The sequence below is a fragment of the Giraffa tippelskirchi genome, chromosome 2 (genome assembly GCF_054371585.1).
Source record: "Giraffa tippelskirchi isolate mGirTip1 chromosome 2, T2T-mGirTip1v1.2.pri, whole genome shotgun sequence".
Classification (NCBI taxonomy): Eukaryota; Metazoa; Chordata; class Mammalia; order Artiodactyla; family Giraffidae; genus Giraffa; species Giraffa tippelskirchi.
In genome coordinates, this window is record NC_137276.1 from 221,654,787 (window position 1) to 221,665,461 (window position 10,675).

A 10,675-nucleotide genomic window follows, 5' to 3' on the forward strand; every position below is an offset into this window, starting at 1 on the left:
CTAATTTAATAACTATCTGAATGTCTGCTCTGTATCAGCTGTTGTGCTCAGGGATAAAAGGGAAAACAATTCCAATATAGACTTTCCTTCTATGGAGCATATATTATGATGCAAAAGACATGTAATTCCACTCTAACCTTCAAAAATGTGCAATGACAACATAAATTGCAGAAAGTAGAATTATACTGTTATCAACATTTATGTTAGCATGAATATATCAATGTATGTATTATTTTTTTAATTAAAAAATAATTTTAGTGTTATTGTCTCATTCCCTTCCTAACATTAAATATACATAATTAATAGCCTTTGTTGTTGTTATTGTTGTTGGTGTTCAGTCACTCAGTTGTGTCCGACTCTTTGTGACCCCATGAACTGCAACACGCCAGGCTTCCCTGTCCTTCATCATCTCCTGGAGCTTGCTCAAACTCATGTCCATTGAGCCAGTGATGCCATCCAACCATCTTGTCCTCTGTCGTCCCCTTCTCCTCTTGCCTTCAATCTTTCTCAGCATCAGGGTCTTTTCCAATGAGCTGGTTCATTACATCAGGTGGCCAAAGTATTGGAGCTTCAGCTTCAGCATCAGTCCTTCCAATGAATATTCAGGATTGATTTCCTTTAGAACTGTCTGGTTTGATCTAACCTTATGCATAATTAATACATAAGTAATTGACCTTATATCTCAGCAATTTAAGCTCCATAGTATCCAAACGGTAATGTGAAATCTAGAAAAGAAAAAAAAAAAAAAACACATTATCCAAGGTGGCCAGGGGAATTTTGTGTTCTCTTTTCATGAGATGGTTAGCATGTGTTCAGTTTTTAATGAGAAACATGATTTTTCTATATCTTTATTTAGAAGTTAAAAGAATGTCAAGTCAAGGGGAATGTCAAGGGGAAGACTACAGTATCTTTCTTTGGTATCAAATTAGCTAAGCTAGAGTTAAATCTTCCAGAATTCTGTTTTCTATATTTTTCTGGATGGGAGTAGACCAAAGAGAAATTACATAGGATTTGAACAGGAAGCCAAGCAATGCCTGTTAACTTCTGAAGGACACTAGCAGCAAAGTGTGGGGAGAAATGTCAAAAATAAAGACAGCATTAGATCAATAAAGTGGTAAATTCAACAGCCCAGAAAGTTATAAACTGTTGACCCAGGATGATAGCTGTGTAAATCTGAAAGTAACCAGTTTGGACTGGTCATACAGACATGAACTTCAGCAGCAAAGTCTCCAGGCACACAAACACACAAGAAAAAGCTCTGTAGAATGGATAGAATGATTGGGATAAGAGATAAAATAAAGGCTGAAATAAAAGGAAAAAAAAAATCAATCCAAAAATCCAAGTAAAGCTAACATCTGTATAAGCAATTATGGTCCAAAAATTACTGGTCCAAATTAAAAAAGGAAGTCTATGACCTCTTTGAGGAAAAAGGGAATGGATTTTAAGCAATAGATGGAATGAACAAAAAGCTAGATGACCTGACAAAGAAAACATGTGTTTCTTCTTTCCAACAAGAAAAACAAAATAAAAGCATTTAGAAACTTTTGAGCATTTGGAACCTCAGTAAGAAATGAAAACTGATTTGAGCATTCTCCTAGCAATCTCAATGGAATTATGTCAATGTCAGGAGAAAAAATTACATCACGCCACTTGATACCGTTGTAAAGGTTATTTAGGTAGACATATGAATTCAATTGCATTTATGTTTTTCAACTTTTAGAATCAGCCTATATAATACCCAGATGACTAAATTCTTAACACAAAAGAGAGTATAAATGAAATCAACACTGAGGAGATAAGAACCATAAGACATTATGATGATGCTTCATATTATAATATATTATCTTAACAGATCAAGTCTTAGTAAACAACAATAAGGACACCATGTAACGTGCTTTACTTGCTACACATTTTTGAGAAAATAGCATCACATCCAGTATGGACTGGAGTCAGGAATATTATTCTATATAATTGTACTCTACACCATAAAAACAATTTAGCATAAAGCATTAGGGGTTTCCCTAGTGACTCAGAGGTAAAGAATCTGCCTACAATGCAGGATTCGCAGGAGACACAGGTTCAATCCCAGGGTTGGGAAGATCCTCTGGAGGAGAGCATGGCAACCCACTCCAGTATTCTTGCCTGGAGAATCCCATGGACAGAGGAGCCTGGTGGGCTACAGTCCACAGGGTCGCAAACAGTCAGACACAACTGAAGCGACTTAGCATGCACGCACGTAAAATATTGATCCTCTGTGTTCCTTGAAAATCTGGTTTTCTTTGAAGGTGACTTTTATAGGTTGAAGGTTTGTGTCCCCCTGTCTCCAATTCGTGGCTTGAAGATTTAACCCCAATGGGATTGTATTGGAGATGGGACTTCTGAGAAAACTATGAAGCCTAAATGAAATCATAAGGGATTGTGTTCTGACAGGATTAGTGTCATTATAAGAGATATCAGAACTCTCTCTCACACACATACACACTCCAAATGCAAGCACTGAGGAAAGGCCATATGAGGCCATATAAGGACCTAACGAGATGGCCAGAAAGGGTTCTCACCAGAAACAGATTGGCCAGACATTGACCTTGGGCTTCTAGCTTCAGAACTCTGAGAAAATAAATTTCTGCTTTAAGCCACTCGCAGTATTTTGTTCTGGCAGCCCAAGCTATAGCAGAGACCAATTCAGGCTTAAAAAGTTGAAGAGAAACTAAATGCCCCGTGTTTCTGGTTTAATCATGTTATCTCCATGTTTATTCAATTTATACTTATTGTTTTTTTATCTTTGATACCAGAGTTTTCCTGATGAAAGGAGAAAGATTTCTAATTCACCAAGAGAACATTTCTGAAAACATTAAATATCAAAAGCATTTAAGTGCAGTATCACTTCTGTTTCCTACTGTTAATGATTTTTCTCTCTTGTTGCCATTTTATACATTAATATTTAATTTTAAAATAACTTCTGAGTTACAGAAAAGTTGTTAAAAATTTACAAAAAAACCTCTTTAATTCCTCCAGCCATATTCAAAAATTAACATTTTGCCAAATTGCTCACTCATTCTCTCTAACTCTCTCCCTCTCTTCATATTTTTCCTCTTTATGTATACATGTAAATAACATGATAATATAAACATATAAATGTAAAGCTTTGAGATTAAGTTGCAGATATCACACTTCCTTATTTCCTGACTACTTTAGAATGTACTTTCCAAGATCAAGGACATTCTCTTATATACTTGCCTTCATGACTATGAGCTTTCTTCTCTCTTTCTCTATGGCTTTCCCATAATTTTGTAGATTGTATTTGGTTAGTTTTGTTCACATCCACAAACACATACCAGTATTCTGAATGTGGGAATCTAGGTAGAATAAGAAAGTATAGGTGTTTGTATAAGAATCCATGAATTCCGCTGCTGCGGTGGAATCATAAATAGGAGATTGATGAAAATTCAAGTAGAAACAACCAGACAGTCTTCTCCACTTAGAACTGTACCCAAACATGTATATAGCGCTTTGAAATGAAATAACAATCCCGTGCATTTTCCTATCATATACAAATAACTCTTCATTCTGTTTTCCTCATTCTCCTTTCTAGTTCTTTATGAAAGATATCCAAAAACTGATCTTCACTGAAAAACAACACTAAAATCAAGCAGAAGATTGTTTTGGCAAAACATATTGGACTGATGAAAGACTAATTAGTATATTTGAGTTCAGGCCTCAGGACATTTTTTTCAAATGTTTTCATTTTTATTCATGATTTTGAACACACCTCTCTTTTATTTTGAAACACATGCTTGTTTTGGAGGAAAACCTTGGCAACATGTCAAAGAAAAAGTTATAGCCAAATGATTTAAATAGTGCTTATCAAGAATCTTTGATAAGTTTTTCTCTCCTACCACTATAAAATCTAGCAAACACAGTTCAGGGAAGTGTTCAGTTTTAAACAGAAATGTTGCAGCTTTGAACTACATTAAAATCAAAAAGTACCTTTCTAGCTCTTACTTGAGACTTCTTGGTAATATAAATTCAAACAGAATACCCATAAAACACTAGTCTGTTTCTTTCATCTCTTAAGGTTCTGTACTCTGTTAAACATTATGGGCGTTTTGTACATCAGCATATTCACTTCAACTCATGGATGCAATGAGAAAGTGAACATTTTTTAGTTATTTGACTAAGATGTGGGTTTCCCTGGTGGCTCAGATGGTAAAAGATTTGCCTGCAATGCAGGAGACCCGGGTTTGATCCCTGGTTTGGGAAGATCTCCTGGAGAAGGAAATGGCAACCCACTCCAGTATTCTTGTGTGGAGAATCCCACTGACAGAGGAGTCTGGCAGGCTACAGTCCATGGGGTCACAAAGAGTCAGACATGACTGAGTGACTAAACATGCATGCAACTAAGATGTAAGGGGATTCTTCAAAAGACTGAGTCATAGGTGAAAGACTGAGTAGTGAACATCACCTCAAAAAGCAATGATAAGGCTCCATTTTTCTTTATAATAAATTGATCTCTTATAAAAAAAAGTTGACCCCCCTATTAGAATAGGTAAAATTATATTGTATGAATTACTGATCTGCAAGATATTAGAAAATATGTTTAAAAATTAATGTGGAGACATGACATACCCATTTATTTGTTTTCCATCTTTCTTGAGATATGTATAATCGACCTATAACACAGCTAAGGGTTAAGGTTGAGGAGTACAATGTCTTGGTTTAATACACTCATACGTTGCAAAATGATTATCACCACAGCATTAGCTAACACCTAAATCATATTACCTAAATACTATTTCTGTGTGTGTGTGTGTGTGTGTGTGTGTGGTGAGGACACTTAAGATCTACTCTCCAAGCAACTTTTGAATATGTAATATAGTATTATTGACTATAACAACTATGTTGTACATTAGATCCCAGAAATTATTCATCTTATAACTGAAAGTTTGTGTTCCTTGACCAACATCTCCCCATTTTTCCTCTCTTCCACTCTGATAACTGTCATTCTACTCTTGGCTTCTGTGGTTCAGCCTTTTAGATTTCACATGTAAGTGGTGCCATATAGTATTTGTCTTTCTCTATCTGACATCACTTACAATAATGCCCTCAGGGTCTCACGTGTTTTCACAAGTGGTAAGTTACCCTCTTTCTCATGACTGAGTCACCTATAGGGTTGCTCAATCGTATAGTAGTTTCATTTTTGAGGAACCTCCATACTAAATATATTCCATAGTGGCTGCACCAATTTACATTATCATCAACAGTCTACAAGCGTTCCCTTTGGTTCTCTTTTCCATAATTATAAGATGTTTTGATATATTCATGTAATAAACAAAATTTGTATTTTTAAGTAAGAAAATGTAGTGTCAATATAGATTTTAGACTTCGGGTAAAATTGCAGCTAAAATCATATACTAAAATGATACCTGTTGAGTGTACATTTTCTAACTTTAAATATTTTAACCATTATTGAAATTCATAAGCATGACTAACTGTTAAATTATGAGAATGATTCACTGTGATGCTCTAATAAATTACTAAACAAATTTGTTAAAAAAAAAATAAGAAAAAATTCACTTTCCTTCTCTGTGTAAATCACAAGAAGCTAGTATAATGTGCTTTTTCATATACATTTTTTTTTTCTTCTGAGATATACTATCACCTTAAAGTTTGTGGATATTTAATGTCTCAATGATTACCCACCATTGTTGACCTTTACTAAATTTTCTAAACTTTGATGAGAGGAAGTGACTTAAAAAGAGCAATTTTGCCCCCTGGTGTCCTCCAAAATCAAGGGTAGCCGCTTGCTTCTGGGAAATCGCCAGTACTTTCTTGCTATGTTGAAAGTTGTAACTCTGAATCAAAATTCTAGAATAATCAGCTGTGCCCTTCCGCCTGTTCTTTTTTTCCAAACTTGCACAAACCAGTCATGGAAGCTGGTTACTTTATCTGTACCTGGGCCAGGCTTAGAACTCATTCTTCAGGATTTTTACTAAGATTTGTAGAGCCAAATAACAAAACTTTAATTGAAACCATATGTTATTCTGCTTGAAATTTTAATTTAAACATATTTTTAAACTTAGTATATATTTATGCATCTGAATTGCTGAATGGCTAGTTGATAACTTGAACCACGGAGATTATGTTGTGCTACATTTTAAAAAACAAATAGTAAGAACAATAAAAGCAAACAAGCTTATAATTTTTAAAAATGACAACTTTTAGGAGCTAGGAAAAGTTGCATGTGTTTTTTGAGCTCAGATAATTGATAGAAGTAAACTATCAAACTTTTGTAAAATTCTTTTTGGGATTAAAAGACAAACCTACAGCAAAGAACCCATCAATAACGAAGAAATAATCACTAAATTAACTGATGTCTCTCCTCTTATAGTGGAAAGTCCTAGGAAATAATGCAAATATTTATAGAGTTTTCCAGTTTATCATTCCTCCCTAGAAAGACAACACAGAAGATGAAATCCTATAAAAGTTGGCCTGGACTTCTGAGTCTGTTTTCCCTTGAGACTTACATTACTGAACTCTATCATTCTGTTCCTTTTGTGTATTTATTTCCAAACTGAGGATGTAAGTTAGCATTCGTAGAACCAAGCTTAAAATTGGTTATTTTTAACCTTAGAAATCTATGGAAGAGCTTCATCAGGAATTTATATATATGTACACATATAGTGGTTGAGGTAGAGAGAAACCATCATGCATTTTCACCTGATTTTCAAAGAAGTCTATGACCCACCCCCACACTCCTCCCAAAAAAGGAATAAAAATAACTGGGAAAAAAAGTACCTCTGAGTTCTTCAACTCTAATCCAGGAGATCGAATCATAACAGTTTACATGGTATGCTACTGCCATCTTGTGTCTACCCAGTATCTCAGTTTTCATCAAGAGTACTAGTTAGAAGGATGACTCAGAGACATTCTGAATGCAGCCTGGAGGGTACCGCAGACACTTAAGGGAGCAGAACACAGAAAAAGAGTGAACTTCAGCCTGTAGGTCCCTTAAACTGTCACTAGAATTCTAATAGTTAAGTACTTAACAATGTGCAAGGTATGCAGAATTAAAGACTTACCCTCAGTAGTTTTAAATGACTTGTGCTTGAAGCAGAAATTAGAACTGGCAGGATCTCCATAGAACTTCTAGCTGGTAACATTATAAGTGAAGGCGAGAAGATATCACTGTCTTATTGAGATCCTGCAAAGAATTTTCAAATCTTGGAGCCTTAACATTCTATCTAGGTGTTTCTGGATATTTACTCCACATGAATTGGTTTCAAAACTTTCTAAAGTTTAAACATTTCAGCCTGGTGACTTCTCATTATGTGGCCAAATTGATATGGTATTTCACTACTGCATTTAAGTGTCCAAAAGTTATTTCAGCTCTTACTTATTCCTGTAATCTAAGAAATGCAAAATTAATTACAGAATATTAGAAAGAAAATACAGAAGTTCCCATTGGTAGCCTACCAATTCAATGTTTACCTGCCAATTCTAGAAACGTATAGCCCTTTATATTTTCTTTAATATTATCAACTTTTCGGCTACATGAGAAGATGATTAAAGAGAGCTGCCAACTGCCCTTGAGTAACAAGTATATTCTGGACCCAATGAAGGAATAAACTGTTAAATTTCTTTCTCACTATTGTGACTACAAAATTATCTCAGGAAAACTTATAAAGGCCATGGCAGAAATTGTGGAATTATTTCCAGCCAGCACAGAATTTCTATTTAAGAGGGAATTTGGAGTAGCCCTTCGATTAAAAAGGTATTGTGGAAACTAGACTTGAACCTGATTTTGAATAGCAAAGTAGTAATGGGGGAAGGAGATTCTTATGTGGAGGGCATCACTCAGTGTAACTTTTGCTAGATTCCAAAGCGCTCTCCTAGAAAGAAAGTATTCAGCCTCAAAGCACTAGAATCAAAAGAACAAGCAGAAATAATTAGTCTCAAAATAAGCACAAATAAAGTCACCTTCTCAGGAGAAATTCACATTATATTTTTACCTGGGGGATGGCAGAGACAGACGGGTATAATTCAAAACTTTCATTTGAAAAGCATTACTCATATTCTCTTGATCGAGTCACCCTCATCTGAATCTTTGATCCTGTAATTAATTGGCCTTCCCTACATGATAGGATTCCTCAAGGAATCTAAGAATTGTCTCCAACGGGAGCCTCAGTTAAAACAAACCATGCAAGGATTCAAGTTTCTGAACCACTCCGTCTTCTACGAACAAACATCTCTGTGTCATGTACCTGTCTGGGAATTCTCGAGGGAGGGCAGGCAAGCTCTCCACGCTGGCAATACTATTGTTGGGATACTGTATTGCTCCCGGCTTGCCCATCTGATAGCCTCTCCCAGAGGAAGAGCTGCAGGAACTGATAGACGCTTTCCTTCCACTTCATGCTTCTTGACCAGTGAAAACAAAGTGCAGAAGCGGAAAAATCAGTAATCACATAACAAAAGACCTCAGGCATAAAAATCTTTCATTTAGGACAGTGGAAACTTCATTTTGCTACATCCTCTCTGAATTTTGCTTAGAAATCACAAAAACCGTACTGGAAAAACCCATCAGAGACCACGTGTCCAGTTTCCTGCCACCAAGGGTCGGTTCTACGTGTCCCTTGCTTCGCTGGTCACACCAGACTGAGAGAATAGGTGTTCTTTTTGGCCATCTTTCCAGTATTTTGATTCGGGGTGGCTGGGCTCTCCACGCCTGATACCATAGCTGTAGCATCCCTTCTCCCAAAGACATTGGCTGAATTTTGACTCGAAACTTTTCTTTACGCCCATGGTGGCCTTCGATGCTAATCTGTCAAGTCATCCTCCTCCTGTGATTCTGACTTCTCTGAGTATTGCCCTTGTATCAGTGCACTACATCAGCCTTGCAAAAAAAAAAAGATAGACTTCTCAAGGCCTCTTCCAGCCTCCCCTCTTGATGACTTCTGCATTGTTTTCCCAGCAACTGGACCAGGTTGCTTTAAGTGGCACCACAAGCAGTCCAGTCTTTTTCTCCAGTGCTACCCAATGGCCAGGATGAAGTCAACTCACCTCAATTCCTTTCTGCCTCAAAATAAACTTCTTGTGTATCCAAAGCACCTTTGTTGTTCAGTCACTAAGTCGTGTCTGACTCTTTGTGATCCCATGGACTGCAGTGCTCCAGGCTTTCCTGTCCTTCACTATCTCCTGGATTTTGCTCAAACTCATGTCCCTTGAGTTGCTGTTGGCATCCAACCATCTCATCCTCTGTCATCCCCTTCTCTTTCTGCCTTCAATCTTTCCCAGCATCAGGGTCTTTTCCAACGAGTCGTCTCTTCACATCAGATTGCCAAAGTATTGGAACTTCAGCACCAGTCCTTCCAAGAAATATTCAGGGCTGACATCGTTTAGGATTGACTGGTTTGAACTCCTTGCTGCCAAGGACACCTTGGAGAAGTTAAAATAACTTTTGACCTCACTCTGGGTTACAGGAAAGAAATGTAATTTCCCATGTTCTCCAAAGTATTTCTCCCAGAAGTCATTCATTTTTCAGGGAACACTTAGTAGCTTTTATTCCTAAACTGAAATCAGTAAAATTAATGTGCAGAGCAAGCCTGTCCCCGTGTGACATTGGTATCACTAAAATGCATGAGCATCAACATGAATGGTGAAATTGTACTTTTCTCTGAGTTGCTGGAATAGGGAGTAATTTTTGTTTAAATAGGTCTCATGTTCATTCCAAAGTAGTTGAACACATGTGTATTTTCTAACCACTCTGTGTTTTTATAGAAAATTTCTTTTGTTGTTACTTATTTACCAAAAGCCACATTTTATGACTTCAAACCTTCTTCATCCTTTAAAGTTGACATGAATTTGGCTCTTTGTGATTGATCTCAGTGCCTTTCTGACTGTGGTAATATCAGGAGCCAATATCAATTTCTTTCAAAAAGGATCAAAGAAAGATTCATTCTCTGTTCCCATAAAAATAGTTTTTAGAAACCTATTCCCTCCTAGTATTCATCTTAAAAGAAATTTAAATAAAAAGTAGAGCAAAGATTTTTATCCTTGAATACAGTTGCACTTTTACAATTTCAAAGAAATTGAGCTTTTCTTATTTTGTCTATATTCTACAATTAAATTAACTGCTATTGTCATTTGCAAGAAATTATTTGTAAAACTGGTTTATTATCAGACTTCCCTGGTGATCCAGGGGTTAAGAATCTGCCTGTCAATGGTGGAGACACAGGTTTGATCCCTGCTCTGGGAAGATTCCACATGCCATTGGGCACCTAAGACCATGCACCCCATCTACTGAACAGAGAAGCCACTGCAATGAAAAGACAGTGCACTGCAGCTAGAGAGTATCCCACTCTCTGCAACTAGAGAAAGTCCTCAAGCATCACCAAACACCAAGTGCAGTCAAAAATAAAATAATAAATCGGTAATTTTTAATTAAAAAATAGGTTTATTATCCTTTACCTTCCAAATGTGTGCTTCTGTGTGGATATGTATATGTGTGTATTTGGGGGTGAAGTGAGGTATAGCACACTTAAAGAATTTTTGAAAAGAAGCCCTAGGGAACAGGGTCTTATCACAATCACTTCTGGAAGAATAAAGGCCATCCAAGACCTCCTGCCTCCCTGTAATGAACAAGTTGGGTGTTATCATTATTCAGTTCCCTACAGATAAA

At 36.5% G+C, this 10,675-nt stretch overlaps 1 long non-coding RNA gene across 1 annotated transcript; it reads right to left on the reverse strand.

Annotated features, from left to right (window-relative positions):
* Positions 1-92: 92 nt before the first annotated feature.
* LOC145539662 (uncharacterized) lies at positions 93-9,434 on the reverse strand. Its single transcript, XR_014077885.1, has 4 exons — positions 7,080-9,434; positions 6,796-6,958; positions 3,238-3,356; positions 93-725 (listed from the first exon to the last, which is right to left on the reverse strand). It is a non-coding gene; the product is annotated as an uncharacterized LOC145539662 (long non-coding RNA).
* Positions 9,435-10,675: the final 1,241 nt, after the last annotated feature.